Raw genomic sequence first — 20283 nt, forward strand, 5'->3', positions numbered from 1 at the left:
ATCCATAAAATGGAAATAAAAATGGCTCCTACCTCAAAGGAGTTATGACAGTCAGATGACTGGACATGCATATATATGTATATGTTTGTGTATATATATATATATATATATGTGTGTGTGTGTGTGTGTGTGTGTGTGTGTGTGTGTGTGTGTGTGTAGTGCTTGTATATATAAAGTACCTATATTTGTGGTAGATGATATATGGAAAGCTTGAACCCCATCCCCAGTTAAGCAGAGACATTGGCAGTGGCCTTCAGGGTGCTCCTGCTTTCTCCCATCACCAAAGCACCTCGCTCAAACACTGGCTGTGACAAAGGTGGGTCAGGTCTTATTCTCTTTATTATTAGCTGTTTTTATTTTTCCTTGGTCTGTTAGCAGCTGCTTTAAATAGCAATACTTGTTCTTTAAAAACCTCCTAAATCATCTCCCCTGAAGCAAGCTTACAGCTCGACATTGTGGCCACCGCCTTCCAGTTCTATGGGTCAGAAAACAAAACACCCACTGGCCCATCCTTGGCCTACAGGAGGCTGGGATGGCTTGTCTTCATTACTTTGTCCTGACTGGTTTTGTTTTAATTCTACCCCCAGTTTTTCCATTTATTTTCCCAGATCTGATCCTTCTACCTTGTTCAAATTTAAAATGGACAACCTAACTCTTTATCCGTATCATTCTTTTGGTCCCTCAGAGAGTCTGCATAGGCTGAGTAGGTTGGTGGTCATAGCAAGACATATGTCTGAATTTCTCCTCCGAGGCTTCCAAATTATGTGACCGGAGCAAAATTCTTTAATCTCTCTGGGCCTCAGTTTTAGTAACTAGAGAATGGAGATGATCAGAGAGAGAGAGAGAGAGAGAGAGAGAAAGAGAGAGAGCGCTAGAGATAGATAGATAATGTGTGCATATATTATCTGTCTATATCTACATTCTTTATCTAAATATATATGTATTTGTATGTGTATATGTATATATATATATACTGTATGTATATTTATGTATACACACAGATGTATATATTATATATAGTGAATATATATATACATAGATATATATTATATAGTGAATATATATAAGTATACATACAGATATATATTATATATATAGTGAATATATATATATGTATACACACAGATATATATATTATATATAGTGAATATATATATATATACATAGATATATATTATATAGTGAATATATATAAGTATACATACAGATATATATTATATATATAGTGAATATATATAAGTATACACACATATATATTATATATAGTGAATATATATATGTATACACACAGATATATATATTATATATAGTGAATATATATATACATACATATATATTATATAGTGAATATATATAAGTATACATACAGATATATATTATATATAGTGAATATATATAAGTATACATACAGATATATATTATATATATAGTGAATATATATATTATATATAGTGAATATATATATACATACATATATATTATATAGTGAATATATATAAGTATACATACAGATATATATTATATATAGTGAATATATATAAGTATACATACAGATATATATTATATATATAGTGAATATATATAAGTATACACACAGATATATATTATATATATAGTGAATATATATAAGTATACACACAGATATATATTATATATAGTGAATATATATATATGTATACACACAGATATATATATTATATATAGTGAATATATATATATATACATACATATATATATTATATAGTGAATATATATAAGTATACATACAGATATATATTATATATAGTGAATATATATAAGTATACACACAGATATATATTATATAGTGTATATATATATGTATATATATATATACGCGCACACACACACACAGAGACAGAGAAAGAGAGAGACAGAGAGAGAGAATGAACTTTGGTCTCCAGTGTCATTTAAGAAGTTTAACTGTAATAATGTATGTAAAATGTTTGCTAGCCTCAGAAGCTCCCGGGCTCCAGTTATCACTGTCATTGCCATCTCCATCATCATCATTTTTCAAATGGCAATTATTGGTTCCATCTTGATTTCATCCTTAAATTATCACGAGGAAGTGCTTGATCAGAGTCTTGGGGGAAGCAGAGAAGTCAGACTACCCACGTCCCCGTGCTTCGTTCTTGCTTCTTGTTTCCCTTGTGGCTCTCGGGAGGTCCCTCTGCCCCTCCTGGGCCACAGTTTCCTGTAATCATGAACTTGTATCTTTTTGACCAGGTGCTCACCGAGTCCCAAATCTCTGATCCTCTCATCCCTTGTCATCTAGATATGTGTTCTCAGAGTGCGTAGAGATCCCTCACTTTTGTCAATAAGATTTTTTGGTTGAAAATCCTCCTCCCCATTTTTTTTTTCTTATTTTTAAGTAACTTCAGCCCTGTAGAAAAAAACTGGCTGGAAAGGAAAAGTAGCCTAAACACAAGAGGGCACTGAAGTGGCAGCTTCGGGCGTGGATTCTCATCTCTCTCTGAGTCTGTTTTGACTTGTATGAGCTGCGGCAGGGAGGGGGGACCCTTCGTTCTCAGGTCTGGGAAATTTGTGCAACCCTGCATGGGGTGGGGGGGGGTTCGAATCTATGTAAGGGGGGGAAACACCCATCAGTGGCTCAGTGGCTTGGCCTGTTTTGTCCTTCCAAACCACAAGGACCAAATCATGTTCCTCTCAGAAATAACAGGTAGCACCCAGGCCGTCGGGCTGTGGCAGCCAGGGAAGCTCGGTGGAAGCAGGAGTCTGGATTTCCTGGGGAGCAGCGGCTGCTCTCTGCACGCCGCCTCCAGCCCCTCCAGGTCCTGTCACCTTCTCCCTCGCAGGCTTCTCCATCGAGCCTTGTGTGGGAATGACAGCAGATAGAAGCGGGCCAGGCAACCACAGTGATAAACACAATGGCCACGCTTCAGGAAATTAGTCAACGCCAAGGAGATGAGGGGGAGAGGGAAGCAGACGGGTCCAAATCCTGACTGAAACACCGGCGGCTGTGTGAACCCCAAATCAGCCTCAGTTTCCTCACCAGGCTGTTTGAGGATCCAGGAGCTAGAAAGGGTCTCACAAGTATTAAAGTGCAGTGGGAATATTGGCTAGTTCTCTTGTTACCTTAGTTCTGACCGGACGAATTTCCCCAAGGTGAATCTTGGTGCGTGTAGCCGGGGGTATCGTAAAGAAGGCCCCTTGGCAAACGGAGAGGGTGATTTCTGGGCAGAGACTCTGCCGAGAGAAGTTCCCGGACTCTCGGATAGATCCCCTCGGTGGTGATGTTTATGGGAAGAGACAGCAATGACTGCTCCTTCTTCACCATGAATACTGAGTGTGCAAAAGGGGCGCCGCGCTCTCTTTGCGGGTCTGCTCTTCATTTCTTCCTCATCCTGTGGCCTGCTTATCATTTCTGTCGTGGCCTAGAGTTTACTGCTTTTAATGCTACACCCAGGACCACATTATTAAGGATTAAATTGGATTTTTCCATAGTAACTGCAATATAAACTTCAGCTAGCATTTGGCCCTGCTGCTTATGCCTTGTGCACCTCATTCATCCTTAGTCTCTTGTCTACACGGGCATGCGAACCCTCCGTCAGTGACACCTCAAGTCGTTTCTTGGGCCAATATTCTCACTAAGAGAAGGGGCCCGAGTGATCAAGATGACGGCTCTGGACTTGGTCACTGCTTTGTATCCATTCGGGGAGACCTAATGACAACCGGCTAACTTATTAATTCCCTCCAGTTCCTGCACTGTGCTGGGTGCTGGCCGAGACACAACACTGAAATAAAATAAAATTCCATCCCCAAGAGACTACAGCGGCACGTATCTGCTTCCTTAAGGTACAAAAGCATGACTGTATCATTGAAGTCAGCAAGCATTTATTAAACACTTCTCAGGTTCTAGAGAAAGACTGGAACTTAAGCCAGGGAGAACCTCATTTTGCTCATTTTTCCAAATGAGAGGAGTATGTACTATGTTGTAGTATGAACTGTGTAGTATACTCTCTCCCTGCTTGGATTATTACAGGTAAAGTGCAGGGCAATAGGACAAAAGAATGAAGCTATTATTCATTCATGCACCAAATATTTATGAAGTCCAACGTTCTATGCTGCATGTTAAAGGCCATGACAAAACAAAAATGTCTCAATAAGCTTACATATTATCATTTCCTTCCTTCCTTCCTTCCTTCCTTCCCTCCCTCCCTCTCTCCCTTCTTCCTTCCTTCCTTCCTTCCTTCCTTCCTTCCCTCCCTCCCTTCTTCCTTCCTTCCTTCCTTCCTTCCTTCCCTCCCTCCTTCTTCCTTCCTTCCTTCCTTCCTTCCTTCCTTCCTTCCTTCCTTCCTTCCTTCCTTCTTCCTTCCTTCCTTCTTCCTTCTTCCTTCCTTCCTTCCTTTCTTCCTTCTTCCTTCCTTCCCTCCTTCCTTCTTCCTTCTTCCTTCCTTCCTTCCTTCCTTTCTTCCTTCTTTCTTTCTTTCCTTCCTTCCTCCCTTCCTCCCTCCCTCCTTCTCTCTCCCTCCCTCCTTTTTTCTTTTTAATTTTCTTATCTTTTCCTTGTCTTTTTATTTTCTGGGCAGAATTCAGATAGAAATAGCTTTGGAACAAATCAATATTTTAGTAGTACTTTTTACTTAATAATCCTTGGATTATCATCATTGTCATCAACACTGCTAAGGTTGTCTAGGTTAGTACTCTCCAGAATTGTTGTCTGAACCAGAAATGGAGCTTTGGTCCTTTCGTTTAGGAGTATTAAGAAGATGTACTGATCTCTCTTTGTTCCTTGCATCAACTTTCATATTTGGGTGCTAATTTTCTGTCAGATCCCATTAGAGTTGGGAAGTCTGCAGGCAGCAGAGAGAGACGGCGACTACAGGCTTAGCATATTTTGTTTTTATTTATTGTGATGGTTTGACCATGGATGGTACCTGATCAGCTCATTCTATTCATTACCCTGGGATCAGTCCTTTTGCCAAATGGCTCCAGCTCATCTTCTGGTATTCTGGGAGCTTCTGTGGTTAATGCCTGCTAACCTACCCCAACTTTGGCTCTGGGGGAAGCCTGCTTTCCCACATTTCCCCCTCATTTTCTGGGTTAGGGAGCATCTACTTCTCAGGCTGCATTAGCTCTTTCTGGCCCCTCTGGTCCTCGTTTAAAAGGGAAATGCTACAGTTTCCAGTGACAATCCCCAAGGATATTAGATTTTACAGTGAATGGGGGATGACTCATCTGCCCAGTTGAAAGCCATTAGCTGGGGGCAATCCCTAGATTCAATCCTCATTTTAAATGGGGGAGGCAGGGGAGTGTTTTTGCAAAAAGTAGATTTAGAAGTTGCAAATCCTCACTCAGTTAAGAAAATTCATCTGATCATAGTTTCTACGATTAATAATGAATTTAAAACTGCATCCTACTGTCTGGATATGACTTTCTGGGTAATGTTTACTGTGTTGTCATGAGATATATTAAAGTCATTAAGTTTTTGTTTAAAATATTTAAATTAGCACCATGATATTGTGAAATATTAAAATCAAATTGATAAAGAGATCGTTAAGAAATCAGCTTTGTTAGATAGGGACAGTTTGTCCTCTGGAACAAATAAATTCCCTTATCGTTATGACAACTAAATTTGGGGGAGAGGGATTTCTGAATCTCTGTATGGACTTTGAGGGCCTCCCAATCCGGACTTTTCAGTGTACTGAAATCAATGAGACCTTAAGTAATCAGGGTTTACCTGGGGAGTCCTGCCTTCTGATCTCTGATTCTCCAGCAGTTAGAGACTATGATTACTTGAGCTAAGAGCTCCCCTCTAAGCCGTACAGTAAGCACCTCAGGATTTCACAGCCCATTTCTCAGTGGGCTCGTCCTCGGTCTAGGAAAAAAAAATGCTGGCAGCCAAATGTATTTCATGACAACATTGATCTCAGGCCTGATTGAATAGGAGCCCCTATTCTGGATGCAATTGCCACATTGCCTTTAGACCAGATTCTTTCCCCTAGCCCAATGTTTTTCCCTGCTTCCTTGGGGATGTTTATTTATTTTTTTCTCTTTAAAACCAAACAAAAATGAAAAGCAACCAACAGCCAAATGGAGCAATGACCAGGAGGATCTTATTAGCTATAGAAATGTCAGGATAAGCTCATCGCTAAAAAAACTGCCAGCTCCCTTTTCATAGGCCTCTTCTTCCCAGAGCGCTTTGGCTTTTGATGCTCATTTTAATAAGCCGTACCTTCCTCGGGTCCCGATGATGCCCTTCACAGTACCATTGTCACCTTTGCCACTGCTGGATGGAAGGCCAAGCTCCCTCATCCGTGCAGTAGGTACACAGCAACATCTGGGCACGGTCTCTTTTAGATTCGGGCTGGTTAGCCTAGGGAGCTGGCCTTGGTTCCTGCCCACATATTGTTTTCTCTAACGCCTCGTTTAGATAGCTTGTCTCTGCCTTGTCTCTGTCTTCTTGAAATAGTCTAATTCTCTCTCTCTCTCTCTCTCTCTCTCTCTCTCTCTCTCTCTCTCTCTCTCTCTCGTCATTAAAGACAAAAGCATAGAGGGTTAACTAGAGGTTTAAAGGTTTGCTCTCCTTTTCAAGGACATGGTGGGGTATTAGTTTGTTTTTTCATTAGAGAAATGAAGTCCACTTAAGTCCTTTATTATTATTATTGCCATCATTTATTTATTTATTTATTTTGCCCTTCTCAGGAAGAGATGGATGTAGGGAAGTGACAGGAGACTTGCCTTGGACGTGACAAATAATCTATGCAAAATCTTGCAATTAGTAACAGCTAGATTAGACATTTTCAAAATATGCCTTTAATAAAACCATCACGAGGAGCAGTGCCATCTAATGTACGTAGTAAACATAGAGAGTGAATTATTAATAACTAGTGGGGCATGCGGCTGACAGGACTCTCATTTTTCTCCGAGCTATTTGTGTTCAGGGCTCTTAGGGAAAGGAACAGAAAGACAAATAGGAACTTTTCTTCAGAAACTAATTTTAGTCCCCCAGGAGCAGCAGGCCCCCGGCCCGGGGAGCAGACCCCCCAGAGGCCCAGTGGTGAGCCCTGTTCTGCAAAGGGAAATACACCTCCATTTCTGCCTCATTCCTTAGGGTCAGTTTCATGGCATGAAAGTGAAATTAAGCCGGACTATGCGAGTCCTGATTAGGAGAGTCACTGGTCATGTGATGCGGATGATCATTTGTCAGCCCTCTCCCAATTTTTAACCTTGAGGGTTACGTCTTTGCTGAAATTGGCTAACTGAACCCAGAACCAAGCCAGCTTCTCCTCTCTTCTCTCTCCCTCTTTTAAACTCGGCTGAGCCTTCAAATTGCTTCTGACATGGTTCTTTCTGTGCCCTGCTTTTCTCTGAGCTTTGCTGATGGAATTGTCTTCTCTGTGGAAAGCCCAGGAAAAGCCCTCTCAAAGTTCCTGCTGCCAGTTGCCAATGAGTTAATTTCCTCTCATTGATGCTTCTGCAGAATTGGGGCTGTTTAAGTAGACAAGGTCAAATTAAAGTGTTTCCTTGTTCAGGGGTGGGGGGAGCTGCGGCTCCTTCTCTGGGCGAGCCCCCTGGCCAGGCAAGAAGCAGGAAAGTGTAGCTGGCTAGCTCCCTGGAGCCCGCCCAAGCCCCAGCCATCTCTCCTCCTGACGCCGGTGGCCAGCTCCGACTGACCGCCCGTCCATCTGTCCTGTGCTCCTCCCTCCCTCCCGCTCCTGCCCAACTCCAGTTCCCTGTGGCATCTGGGTGCCAGCTAAGGTCACGGGGCGGCTTTGCTCCCCGGGGGAGCCCTCCTCCCTAAGGAGCTGCGAGCTGCAGCGCTCCAGCCTCGGCTCGCTTGACTTTGCTTGGAGATGCCCCCACCGGCGGCGCCGCCGCTGCTGCATTTATGCGCCCCCCACGCCGGCCGGGTCTGGGCTCCGCTTCCAACGGGATGCCCGCCCAGCCACTCCACTCCAAGGCGCGCAGTGGCCCCTACCGAATACTACGCTTCTCGCGCCGATGCCCGCCCCGGGCTGGCGCCACGCACCGGCGGCGGCCTCGGGCCCCGGGGAAGGTGAAAGGCGGCGGGGGCCTGAAGGGGCCGAGGAGGCGGGGAGGGGGGGCGGGGGCCGGAGGCTGGCGCGGAGCCTCGGGCTCTGCTGGGCGCCTCCCGCTTGGCGAGGGGTACTGACCATTTTCGCCGCCCGGGATAGGCGGGCCCCAGAAGTTGGGCGGTACCTTTGGGGTGCTCGCCTCAACTCCTGGGAAGTAAGCCCCGGGGCCAGGGCCCCCGGCCGACCCCCTTCTCCCGGCCTGAGTCGGCGGCGCTGCGCCTCCCTCCTCCGAGCCTGGGCGGGTTTCTAGAACAAACAGCTAAGACCTGAGCGGGGCTCGCTCTCCCTCGGCCTGGACCCCCCTGTACACCCCCACCCCCCAACCTTGGCGGCCATCAAAGTTCGCGGCAGCCCGGAGCTAAGCAGAGAGCCAGCTACCGAGGGGCACTCGGGGGAGGGGGTTGCGTAACCGCACGCCCCCCCCCCAGCTCCTGCCGTCTTTATCCCTGCTCTCGCTGCTTTCATCCTCCCCCCTGCCCCCCACCAACCACACACACTGGGCTCGGGGCGGCCACATTCGGCGTCTGCCTTCCTGTGTCCGGACTTTGCCGGCTAAAGTTGCACCCCTGACGCCGAGGCGGAGGCCGGCCGCCCGCCGCCGAGAGGGAGCCCAGCACGGACACCCTCTCTGGTCTGGGGGGGCTGGGCTGGGCTGGACTGGGGAGCAGCAGCCCTGCGATCTACGCTAACACGTCGAACTGCAGCGGGAGGTGGGGGGGGGCGCAAGGGACGGGATTGGGGTGGGGGGGCCTGGCTGGGGCCGCCGGCTTACCTTGGGCTCCCTTAGCAGTGAGTGTGGGGCTGCGCGGTGACCGGCTGCTGCATCTCTCGGCACGGCGCGGGCTGGGGCGGGCCACGGGGAGCGGGAGCGGCTCCGGCTCCGGGTCGGGGGACGCGGGTGCCCCGCATCCGCGGCCGCTGGCGGCCCGGGCAGCCCGCCGCCTCGCAGCTTCGGGGGGCGTTCGCCCGCTCCTAGGGCGCGCCCGAGCCTCCTGGCTGCGCTGCGCTGCCCACCCGGCCCCGGCGCCGCTGCCAACGCCTCCGCCGCCTCTTCCACTACTACCGGCCGCCGCCGCCGCCACCGCCGCCGCCTCCTCCTCCTCCCCCTCCTCCCCCCGCGGGGCGGGTGCTCCCCCGGTGCTCCTCCCCCCTAGGTGTCGGAGCTCGCCATGGAGCCGGCGGCGGCGGCGGCGGCGGCGGCGGCAGCACCACGGACAGAGGCAGCAGGGGCGGCACGGGCGGCGGGGGCGGCGGCGGCACCACGGACAGGGGCAGCGGGGGTCCCCGGCAGGCGGGCGCGGGGCGGGGGCGGGGGCGCGGGCACGGGCGGCAGCGGCAGGAGAGGCGGCCGGTCCCCAGCGCCCCCCGCCTCCAGTGTCCTCATTGACTGCGCTCCGCTCGGGCTCTGGCGAGAGATCTGGGCTGGCTGGCAGTGGGGGAGGAGGGGGCGGAGAGGGGGAGGAGAGCTGGGGAGGGGAGGGGGGAGAGAGGGCAGTGGAGGAGGGGGAGAGCCGAGAGGGGAGGGGGAAGAGAGGGCAGGGGAGGAGGGGGAGAGCCCGAGAGGGAGATGGAAGAGAAGTGGGAAAGGAAGAGGGGGGAAGCGGAGAGGGAGAAGCAGGAGAGCTGGGGAGGGAGGAGGGGGAGCTCCTGGAGGGAAGAAGGGGAGCCCAGGGAAGTCCTAGCAGCAGCAGCAGCAGCGGCAGCAGCGGAGGCAGCGGCAGCGGAGGCGGCCGCCAGCTCTCCTGCTCTCCGTTTATGGCCAGCCAGAGGGAGCAGGGTGCTGTGCCCGAGCCCTCGGTCCTACCCCCTCGCTCCTCCTGCCTCAAAGCAGGGCTCAACACCCCCAGGGGCTGGTGTCGCAGGGGGCGGGCTTGGGGCTCGGCGGCCGGGGCTGCCCTCACCAAGCCTCCCTGCTGTTCCGCTCTGGCTCCCTCGGTCTCTCGGGCAGCTGGGCAATGGTGCGCGTGGCCCCGGACAGCTGCCGAGCCTGTGCCTCCTCCGTCGGTCGCTCTTCCTCCGCTAGGGAGAGTTGTGGAGTTTCCTTCGGTGTTGTGGTTTGGCCCTGGAACTTGTTGAGTGCTCCCTGCAGGTGGCAGTCCCCTGCCTCCGGATCCTCTCTCCCGGGCAGGCCCCAGTTTGGGGATCAGGCCGGAAGAGCTCACGGTCCCCCCAAAGCCTGCTCTTTGGGAGAGGGAGCCAGCGGCTGCAGGGATTTCCCCAGACTCTTGTTTTTCAAAGGGGAGGAGGGGACGCCAACCCAGCCGCGGGAGCCCCCAGTCCTCCATATTTGGGGGAGTAAATACACACCTTTTCGGGAGGATTAGCTTCTCCCTGTCACCTCTTGGCCGGCTGGGTTTTCTCACAGTCCCAGGCTCACCCTCCCTTGGCTGGCCGGCTCCTAGAGCTGAAGCAGTTAGCTTTTCTCCCAGGTCTCTGGGCCTCCATTTTCTCCAGTCTGGCTCTCGACTTCCTTCCCGGGTCCCTTCACCTTCCTTCCCTCCCTCCAGGGCAGGGACCTCTCCTCATCCCCCGACCCTCAGCAGCCAGTGTCTACCCTTTCGGGCTATAGTTCAACAATCCCTATTTGAATGAAATTGGTTTCTTTTGTGATCCTTTCTATGATAGTTATCGGATCTAAATCCTTCCCAGAAGGAATCTGTAGGTTCCTCCAAGTCTTGGGAGGAGGCTAAGTATTAATCTGGTCCCAGTTTTCCATGGAGGTCCCCGAGTCCCTGAGAGCTGGGTCGAGCTGCTCCCCCAGTCCCAGGAGCTCAACTAGGTCTCAGGACGACCCCTGTCTTGGAGGCTGAGCTCAGAGTCAGCATTTCCCAGGTGAGCCCTTCACCCCCCTTTGTGACTTCCTTCCTCTAAGGTATTTACTGTTCTGTTTCCCTAATCTCTCCTATTCTTTCCCTTCTCCCCCCCTCCCCCCCCCAGGCTGCAGCAATAGAATTTGTGTTGTAGGAGAGCAGGAAACTAATGATCAGATTAGAAATGCACACTGGGAGAGCCCGGGGGATCATCCTGTCCATCCCTGTCTCATATTACACAGGAAGAAACTGAGGTCTAGAGAGATTGAGAAGGATACGTGGCAAAATGACTAATAGGGGAATGCTTTACATAATTTCACATGTCATTGCTTACTGTCTCAGAGAGGAGGGAGAGAGGGAGGGGAGAGTTTGAGTTCCAAATGTTAAACAGTGAGGGAAAGGAGAAGGAGAATATCTGTGAGAAATAGGTAAGTAAAATCGAGTCTAGCATCTTTTTTTAAAAAAATAATTAACTCAAAAAGGAATATTAAGTGGCAGAGACAGCGTCTCCTTGTGCACCTGGGCCTGGGCTCCCTCCAGTGTCCTGAGCTGCCTCTTCCTTTTTCCTTTGCATCCTTCTGGCCGAACGGGCCTTGGGTAGAGTAAACACTTAATAAAGGCTGTATTGAAGTGAGGTTATGAAATGGAGGCATGGGGCAGGCCTGGAGAGTCTCTTGTGGCCCTTCCTCATAATCAAATAATCCAAAGAAAATCAAGCTGGGCCCCCTTGGATCTCTAGTGCTCCCCAAAGAGCAGCTGGTGAAAGTCATGCCTGGTTTTCCTTCTCTGCCCTCCCCTCCCACGCTCAGGATGCTCTCTCCCAGAAGCCCACTGCCCACCTTTCTGCTCCCAGCTGCAAGCTGAGAGAGCATTTGGGTATTTGCAGATGAGTCCGTATCATGCTCATCCCTGAAGGGCCCCGTCCAATCCCCTATTTTCCAGCTGAGGGAATGTGGCCTTAAAGCCTTGGCTTGAGTTGTCCCACAGTCCCACAGGGACGCAGCAGGAATAACGCTGCTCTTCCTGATAAGAATTCTCTGCTCGCTGCTTCTCCCTCCCGTGAGTATCTTTTGTTTGTCCTGGAGAGGTTGGAGAGCCTGGGCTCACACCTGTGTGCACATATACATTGTTGTTGTTATTACCACGTCCTATCAGTGGTGACTCTGGGATTTTCTAGGCAAAAATCCAGCATCCTTTGCCATTTGCTTCTCTAGCTTGTTTTACAGATGAGGAAACCGAGGCAAACAGTGAAGGGGCTTGCTCAGGGTCACGCATCTAGTGAGTTTGGGCAGCACCTCGTTGCTCACCTACAGATACAAATCTTATGTAAAAGCTGACCAGCTTTTGTTGAGTCTGAGATTTCTCAGATTTGACACATCATGTTTTCCTTGAACATGGCTTGGAAATCCCTGAGAAGGGCTCGCCCAGCTACAACAGCAACCGAACCCCCCTCAAACAACCCCAACCGTCACAAGCAACAACGGCAACCGAACCCTCCCCAAACAACCCCAACTGTCACAAGCGACAACACTTAGTGAGCTCCAAACTTCTGGCTTGATGGTGGACATTAGCCTTTGAGCATTCGTGGCTACATTTCTCTCCCCCTTTTTTAACCAGTGATAACGATGCTTGTTGCTGATCTCGAGGGGCTGCCACCCCTGCGCTGACGCCCTTCCTTAAAGTAGAGTCTGTAGTCATAGTCATGGGGGTGAGGATGACTCCTGGCTCTGCTGCCAATCACAGCTTTGTGATTTTGGACAAGTCACCGAGTCTTGGTCCGGGCCCTTTTTATTTTTATTTCTCTCTAAAATGAAGACTTCTCTTTAAGCTCCCTTCTTGAATCAACCTTCTTTGGCCCTTCCTTCCTAACCAAGTCCTTTGCCCCACCATCGCAGGCTCTGCATTGGACCAGGCTGAGGGGCAGCTATTGTCTGACCACTTCAGAGGAATCCAGTCAGGGGCACGGTCTATCTCAGTCTCCCCTCCCTGGTTCTCATGGATTAGGGTGGGATGTTGAGCCTGTTTGTTCCCATAATTCTCCCCGTGGTTTGGGGGCCTTTCTGTAAATCTTATTTTATTGCTAATCCATAAAATCTAAATCTGCCTTCCATCTCTCTTAAACATGTCACTATAAATAACACTGCCAAGGAAAGATGGAAATTATACTTGGTAACAATGGTGGACTCCATTTTTCGGGGTTGTGTGTGCAAACAGAAAAATCTCCGTGCGGCTCCACACCCCGGCCTAGCGGCGAGCCCCATGGGGTCCTAAGAGGAGGGCAGACAAACAAGCAAAGTGCCACTTAAGCCCCGCAAATTTAGTGCTTTAAGGGAAAAATGGAAAGAGAAAAAAGCCAAATAGCAAGGTAGAAAATTCCAGAGGTTGGCTTTGGAGGGAGCATTTTCAGGTCTGTAATTTGGGGGAGATGAATAATAGAAAAGCACTCGGAGCAGTTGTGGCGGTTGGGGGGCTGGTCCCCAAGCAGAACCGCTTCTGTCCCCAAAGAAAGCGTAGGACCCAAGTTTGACCTTGGGTACGGGACGCTTTGTTGGATGGGAGAAGCGTCATTTCTACGTTCATTTGATTGCACGTGATCCTCAGACCAGCTCTAGCATTACCATCATCATCGCCATTTTATATGTGAGGAAGTAGGGATGGGGGTACGAGTGTCCAGAGCTCTGTTTGAACTCAGCTCTTCCTGATTGGGCCAGCGGTCCATCTGCTCTGGGGCCGGCTGCCCGAGCCTCCCTTGGTTCCCTGGAAATCCCCCATTTGTTTGTGCCCATTACTTCTGTGCTCCTTGGTTGCCACGCTGTCTCATGGGCCTCGGTTTACTGGGTGCTACTTATTCTTTATATGGATGAGCCTGTTTGTAAACATGCCCCGTTCTCACAGACCCTGTGACCATATTACAAGGACCCTTGACGTCCAGGGCACTGTATCAGGGGCCAGGATCAGAGACCCAACAGACCACTCCCCTGCCCTGGGGCTGGAGCAGGCTCGGGGGAAGAGAGCATCGTCCACAGACCAGTCGATAACCAAGCAGTCTCAGGTGGGAGAAGCCCATCGGTGTGTGTGGGCTGCAACTAGGTCAGGCTGCTGCTGTTCTTCCTCCTAACTGTCTCTGGTCAGAGTTTCCCAGACCCACTTAGCCTGCATCTCCCCGGCATTTGTGGGAGGATTCTGTGCTAGGTCACTGCCAAGGATGAGCAGCCAAACCTGGCCTTGTTTGGTTTCCTCAGGAGAAGATTTAAGATGATAAAACCTTCAATGGTTTCAGGAGACTGTGGGCTCTGGCCTCTCATCCATCTTTTTCTGTTTGCTCGTTTTATTTTCCCCAAGTATTATCTCCTCCAAACTGTGGAACCAGCTGAGGCAGGGGTGAGCTCACTGGAAGATGGTAAGAGGGAAAAGGCAGAAATAAGCATTTATTCGGCACCTACCACTTGTTGGTAACTGTACTAAGCACTTACAAATAGGATCTCATTTCATCCTCACTACAGTCCTCTGAGTTAGGGGCTGTTATCATCCTATTTTCCAGATAAGGAAACTGAGGTGGATAATAATTGACTGGATTTGAATATCTAGGATTTTCAACCCCCTTTTGATATCTTTGTTCTTTCTATTGCTTTTGGATGAATGTGATTCCATTTCTAAGGAAGACTAAAAACTTACCTTTCCAAATGGTTTTTTCTCATTTGGCCCTTAGTCAGTGGCCCTTAATTCAAGGCCTCCTGGCAGTTTGCTGGGTGCTGGGACACGGGAACCTCATTTTACTGAGGAGGAAACCGAGGTTCAGGAAGGCCTGAAGGAACATGCGAGTCTGTGAAGCCAGCATTGAAGCAAATCTCCCCATCTGTGGGTCCAGGGCTCTGTCTTTGGGCCACACTCCCTGTCACAGTGCTCATGCATTTGTTCCTCATTGTGATGTGCAACCCAGGCCCACGACTTAATATAGTCAAGCTAGAGAAATTGAGGCTCACAAAGATGTGCTAACCAGCCTTGTATTTTTGAGGAGGATGCGGATCCTTCCCCAGGAAAGTGCTGGATCCAGATGACTTGGGTTCAAGTTCTCCCCGCCCACCCTTTGTCCTCCTTCTGATTGATACTTCCATGATAAAGAAGATGGATCACAAGAACTCCACAGTGTTCCCCCTTGACCCCTTGTTCTTTGGAAAGTCCCTATTAAAGCTCTGGAAACTCCTGGGTTAATTTTCTCCTTTTAGTCTCTTGTCCAGGGTCCTGATCCTCTGCCAGAGCCTTCTCTCCCGAGCACTTTGAGCCTGTTCTTGGCTGGCCTCTCAGCTGTTCTGTCTTGTGGACATGCTGTCCTCTGAATCCCCGCTATTTAAAGTAAGCCCCTCGAGGCTGGGCCTGGCTCCCCAATGGCTGGCACACAGTAGTTGCTTAATAAAGGCTTGTTGAGTGAATTGGGGTGGGCCAAATCCTCCGTTTGGCTCCGTGTGGGGGATCCCTAGACATTTCCCGACTGTGTGACTGCCCGCAGGCCACTTAAACCTGGACCTTCCCTTTTCTCTGTGATCCTGTCAGTGTTTAATGAGTATAGGAATAACCTCCCAGTCTCCTGGCCTTGGTGACATGCAGTGAGCATTCATTAAAGCCCGCCAGGAGTTTACCTTTTGTCCTCTCCAAGGCAAGATTTTCTGCTTTCCCATGAGCCCCCTGGAGAGAGATGCTCCTACTGTCCCTTACCCCTTTTCCTACTCCCCTTGTGGGCATAAGTAGGGGTGGGAGTGGGGGGTGATTTGACCACTAAGGGGCCTAGCTTTGCTTCCCTTTTAATGGGCTTTCTCCCCTTTTTTAAGGATGCTCATTCCCAAGGAAGTGAGTTCCGGCCTTTGTTGCCTCTGCTTAGCTGGAAGGAGTGGGTGCAGCTCCAGACTCCCCTAGTCAACATTTTAACAAGCAGCCCTTCCCCTTGGCGAATGCCCTTTCACCCCCCGAGGTCAGCCGCAGCCTTCTAGCTTGACCTCTGCCGAGTCCTAATTTTAGAAATGGGCTGTGATGGTGAGAGCCGGCAGCTCCGGGTTTGAATCCCGACGGAGCTGATACCGGCCTGGGTGAACTAGAGGAAGTCTCCTCCCTTGCCTGTAACCGTCCCCTCGCTACCTGTCTCCCACGCCAATTATTAGGGGGATGTGAGGAGATGATGGCGATAAAGCCTTTTGTACACTGTTAAGTGCTGTGTAAATGTCAGTTATAATGAAGTAGATGATCAGCACACCTTCGAAAAGCAGACATCTCAATATAATTAAGCCCAGAGACGTCTTTTAGAAATCCCTTGGTGTTTCATAGAGGAACATGGGAATATTTTCCCCTGTTCTCAAGACTGTGGAGTGTTTTGTCCTGGCCGATTGTCCCAAACATCCCGGGCGGGAGCCCTTAGACTAGAGCACGTGGTCCCACCTTGTGCAGCTCGGAGGGCGTGGGATGGAGGTAAGGAGGAGTGTGGCTCATTTATTTTGTAGCTTCGCAGTATCCTGTGCTTTCAACTAATAGCTAGTATTTTAATAGCACTTGAAGGTATACAGGGCTTTTTATATATTTTATCTCTACCGGTTCTCACAACAACACTGTCCCATAGATGCTTCTATTATCCCCATTTTACAGATGAAGAAACTGAGGATTAGAGAGAGATTATGTAAAAGTCCTGGTGAGTAGGGATTGTTTTATTCATTATGTTTATTTCCCCACTGCTTCCTATGGAGTGCTTCCTATGGAGTAATTAATAAATATTAGTTAATTGAATGCCAAGGAACAAGTCTGTAGGAAGTAGCTGAAAAAGCCTTTTGAGTCAAGTCTTCTTGACCCCATGCCTGATAGAGCCATTCTAACTCCTGGCTGCTTCTTCCCTCATTCTTGCTCCCCTCCCCCTTTTCTCTTATGTTCCTCAAATCAGAGGCTCCTAGGGAAAAAAAAGGGAAAAAAACCTATTCTTTTCTTCTTGTGTGTCCCCCGCCCCCAAATCTATCCCCAACACTTGTTTAAGGCTAAGGCATTGATTGTAATCTCATTGATTCTCAAAGTGGCTTTGAGAAATGCTGTGATTTGCTCGTTTGGTTTAACTTAATTTGAAAAAGCACAGGGGCTCCTTAAACTCTTTGCCATTATCCTATAGGTAAACTTCCAGGATTATAAAGCCATTAAACCTCTATAATGGGGCAGTGTTGGGATAGCTTATGGCCACTAGGTGGTACTATAGTGCACAGAACTCTGGACTAGAGCTTGGAGGACCCCAGTTCAAATTCAATCTTTGACACTTACCATTGCATGAACCCAACCAACTGGCCTTAAAAAAAAAAAAATAATCTCCATTTGCCTTGGTTTCCCCATTTGTAAAATAGAGATGGTAATAGCATCTTTTCAGAATTGATGTGAGAATCAAATGAAATAATATTTGTGAGTGCTGTATAAACCTTAAAATATTAAAGAAGTACTTTCTTCTTCTTCTTCTCTTCCTCCTCCTCCTCCACCTCCTCTTTTTTCTACTTTTACTACTACTTCTACTGCTGTTACTACTGCCACTATCATTATTCCTCCTCCTCCTCCTCCTCTTCCTTTACTACTGCTACTCTACTTCTACTACTACTATTTCTCTTCCTCCTTCTTCTACTTTTATTACTATTACTACTTTAATACTTCTCCTACTTATACTGTTCGTCTTTCTCCTCCTTGTACTTCTATTACTATTATTACTACTGCTACTTTTCCTCCTCCTTATCTTCCTCTTCCTCCTTCTCCTTCTGTTACTACTGCTGCTGCTACTACTACTCCTTCTACTATTATTACTAGTATTATTTTTATTCCTACTATTTCTATACTTCTGCTATAACCCTATTTCTTCTTCTTTTTCTACTACTACTACTACTAGTATTTCTACTTCTATACTTTTACTATCACTACTACTATTTATGCTGCTACAGTTCTACTACTATATACTAAGTCTATTTTTACTACTACTACCTTTTCTACTGTTACTATTATTGCTGTTGCTATTACTTCTACTGCTACTACTTTTACTACTACTACTACTACTACTGCTGCTGCTGCTGCTGCTTCTTCTACTACTACTAGTCTAAACATACTATATTGAGTTAAATTTATATGCAGAAGCTATTATTAAAGGAGATATCAGATCAGTGGACTTCGAGCCAAAGAGACCTCAGTGATGTTCTGCTTCAACCCTCTTATTTCCCAAAGGAAGGGATTGGGGTCTAAGATGCCTTTGTGCCTATCCAGTCACATCAATGCTAATTGCAAGATTTTTCTCTCCCTGAATTTGCAGATTCATAAGATATCAGAGAGTATCGTGTGCTTTGTATTATGCTTTTGAAGTACCAATAATCCCAACAAGTTCTTTTCATTTGAATGACCAACCCTTGACTTTTTTATTCAGAATATTATCTTGGCCACATGAGTGACCTACAGTAAATAATCCATTAGCAAGCGGTCTGCCTCCTGGCGACAGTCTTCTCCATCCTTACCAATGCTGTTCTTCAGAAAGCAAACAGCATCTGGGGCTGGGACCATTTTCAAAGCCTTCCCATTCAGTTAGAACCTGTTGGTACTTGGACTCCCCGGGCAAAATCTTCAGGAACTCAGCATCTTAAGTCTTTGTAAGAGCCCCTTGTGCATGGAAGAGTTCCTATCTGCACCATGGGATGAAGGGCCTACATCAGGACAACACCCATCAGAGTTATGTGGCTTTGTTGTACAGTGCCTGCCACATAGTAGGAGCTTAGTAAACGTTTAGTGACTTACTGAATATATGTATACACATGTGTGCTTATATATTTCTTGTATATAGAATTTCATCCTCCTCTGTAGGTGGAACAAATACCTTCCAGTATTTCCCTGTGACCTACTGGATACCCAATCTGTCTTTCCCATTCTTCTTTTCTGCAGTATACTGACCTGACATTAACATTTCCCTGCCTTGACTTAAGCAGGCTAATATTTGCTTCCAATATTTAATCCAGCCTTGGAAACAAAACAACAATGGTGGGATGGACCCGTGCCTTTTGTGGCTTAGTTACCCCCACCTCAAGGTCATCTCTATTTCACCTGCTCTTGATATTTGCCCATAAACCTTAGTTTATGAAGCTTGTGTCTATTGTGTCTATTTTCATCTTGGTGACTGTCTTATGTGCATCTTACTCTGGATCGAGGGTGATGGGTGTTTCAGGGTGGAGACAGAAAAATGCATTGTCCCCATGTTGAATGGCCGGCGTGATCTATGCTGGTTTGCTCCTTCGTGTAACAATGGGAGCCAATCCTGGGTGGGTGGGTGGGGAGGGCTGGTCTGAAAAATGTGTTTTCTTGCCTTTTCTAGCCAAAGACTGCCAAGTCTCAGTCATCTTAAGCATGCTATTCTCATTTAGATGCAGCCTAAGGTTAGTTGTCTGCTTTTTAAAATCTGACTGATTTCCAACCATTTCACCAGAGTAATCATTAAAAAGCATCTTAAGTGATTAGCAAAGATACTAGTTTTGGATGACATGGATTCAAATCTGGCTCTGCCACATACTGTGGCTTTCTTTAGATCCTTATCTGTCAAATAACAGGCTTCAACTTGACCTTCAGAAACAGCATTTTACCATAATTTTTACTCAGCCAAAATGAATATGGAACATAGCCAACCCAAGCCATCCATTCATCTTTTCATTTTCTTAATTATGTTATTTATTAATCACTCACTTTGTGGAAAGCATACGACAGTGAAACTAAAAAAGTCCTTTCTCTTGAACAGCTTCCATTCTCCTTGAGAGTATACCCCCGGTGCTGGGCTCTAGCCGGTCACCTGATCACTAAAGTAAAGAATCCACAAAGTAATTTTGGAAGGAGAGGATGCTAATATTGGGGGAATCATTCAGCAGATTTCTTCTGAGTCGTGTTTGGGAAGAAGGGAGGATGAGATATGTTTCGAATCACACGCATCTTTCTATTCTCTATGAATTAAATTATGTATATTTTTTGTTGTGAGAGGAGGAAATTGTTAATTTTCTCCTTTGCTGTGAAACTTGAGGTTTGACTTTGGAAATAGAATGGGTGGAAATGTATCAGCTGGGAAGCCACTCATGAAAAAGGGCCCCATGTAGGGGCTGGAGAAATGCTGTTGTGATTGGTTCCCACATGAGCAAATCACCAGCATGGTGGTTCTGTGGTACAGTGCTAGGTACAGCGAGGAAATGGATATCAGTAAGATGAATGGAGAGTGAATGAAGTCCGGAATGACTGCCTCGGGGTCCCGTTGAAAGGCAGTTGAGATTGTCATCATCAGAGATGATTTGTGTCTTCCCAAACCTTCTTTCTCTTTCATTTTGGAAATCTTCTGTGTCCGTCCAAATACAGATCACTCATCCTCTGACTGTTGG

At 47.6% G+C, this 20283-nt stretch overlaps 2 protein-coding genes across 3 annotated transcripts in view; one reads left to right on the top strand and one right to left on the bottom strand.

Moving 5' to 3' along the window:
* Positions 1 to 8971, bottom strand: part of INSYN2A (inhibitory synaptic factor 2A) — a 66495-nt gene extending 57524 nt beyond the window's left edge. Inside the window, exon 1 of the mRNA XM_051982708.1 lies at positions 8851 to 8971. The gene's annotated coding sequence lies outside the window, so the exon portion shown is untranslated. The remainder of the gene's footprint in view (positions 1 to 8850) is intronic.
* The window catches only part of DOCK1 (dedicator of cytokinesis 1), a 467911-nt gene that overhangs the window by 224646 nt on the left and 222982 nt on the right, over positions 1 to 20283 (top strand). The window lies entirely within an intron of this gene.

The sequence above is a fragment of the Antechinus flavipes genome, chromosome 2 (genome assembly GCF_016432865.1).
Source record: "Antechinus flavipes isolate AdamAnt ecotype Samford, QLD, Australia chromosome 2, AdamAnt_v2, whole genome shotgun sequence".
NCBI classification, from domain to species: domain Eukaryota; kingdom Metazoa; phylum Chordata; class Mammalia; order Dasyuromorphia; family Dasyuridae; genus Antechinus; species Antechinus flavipes.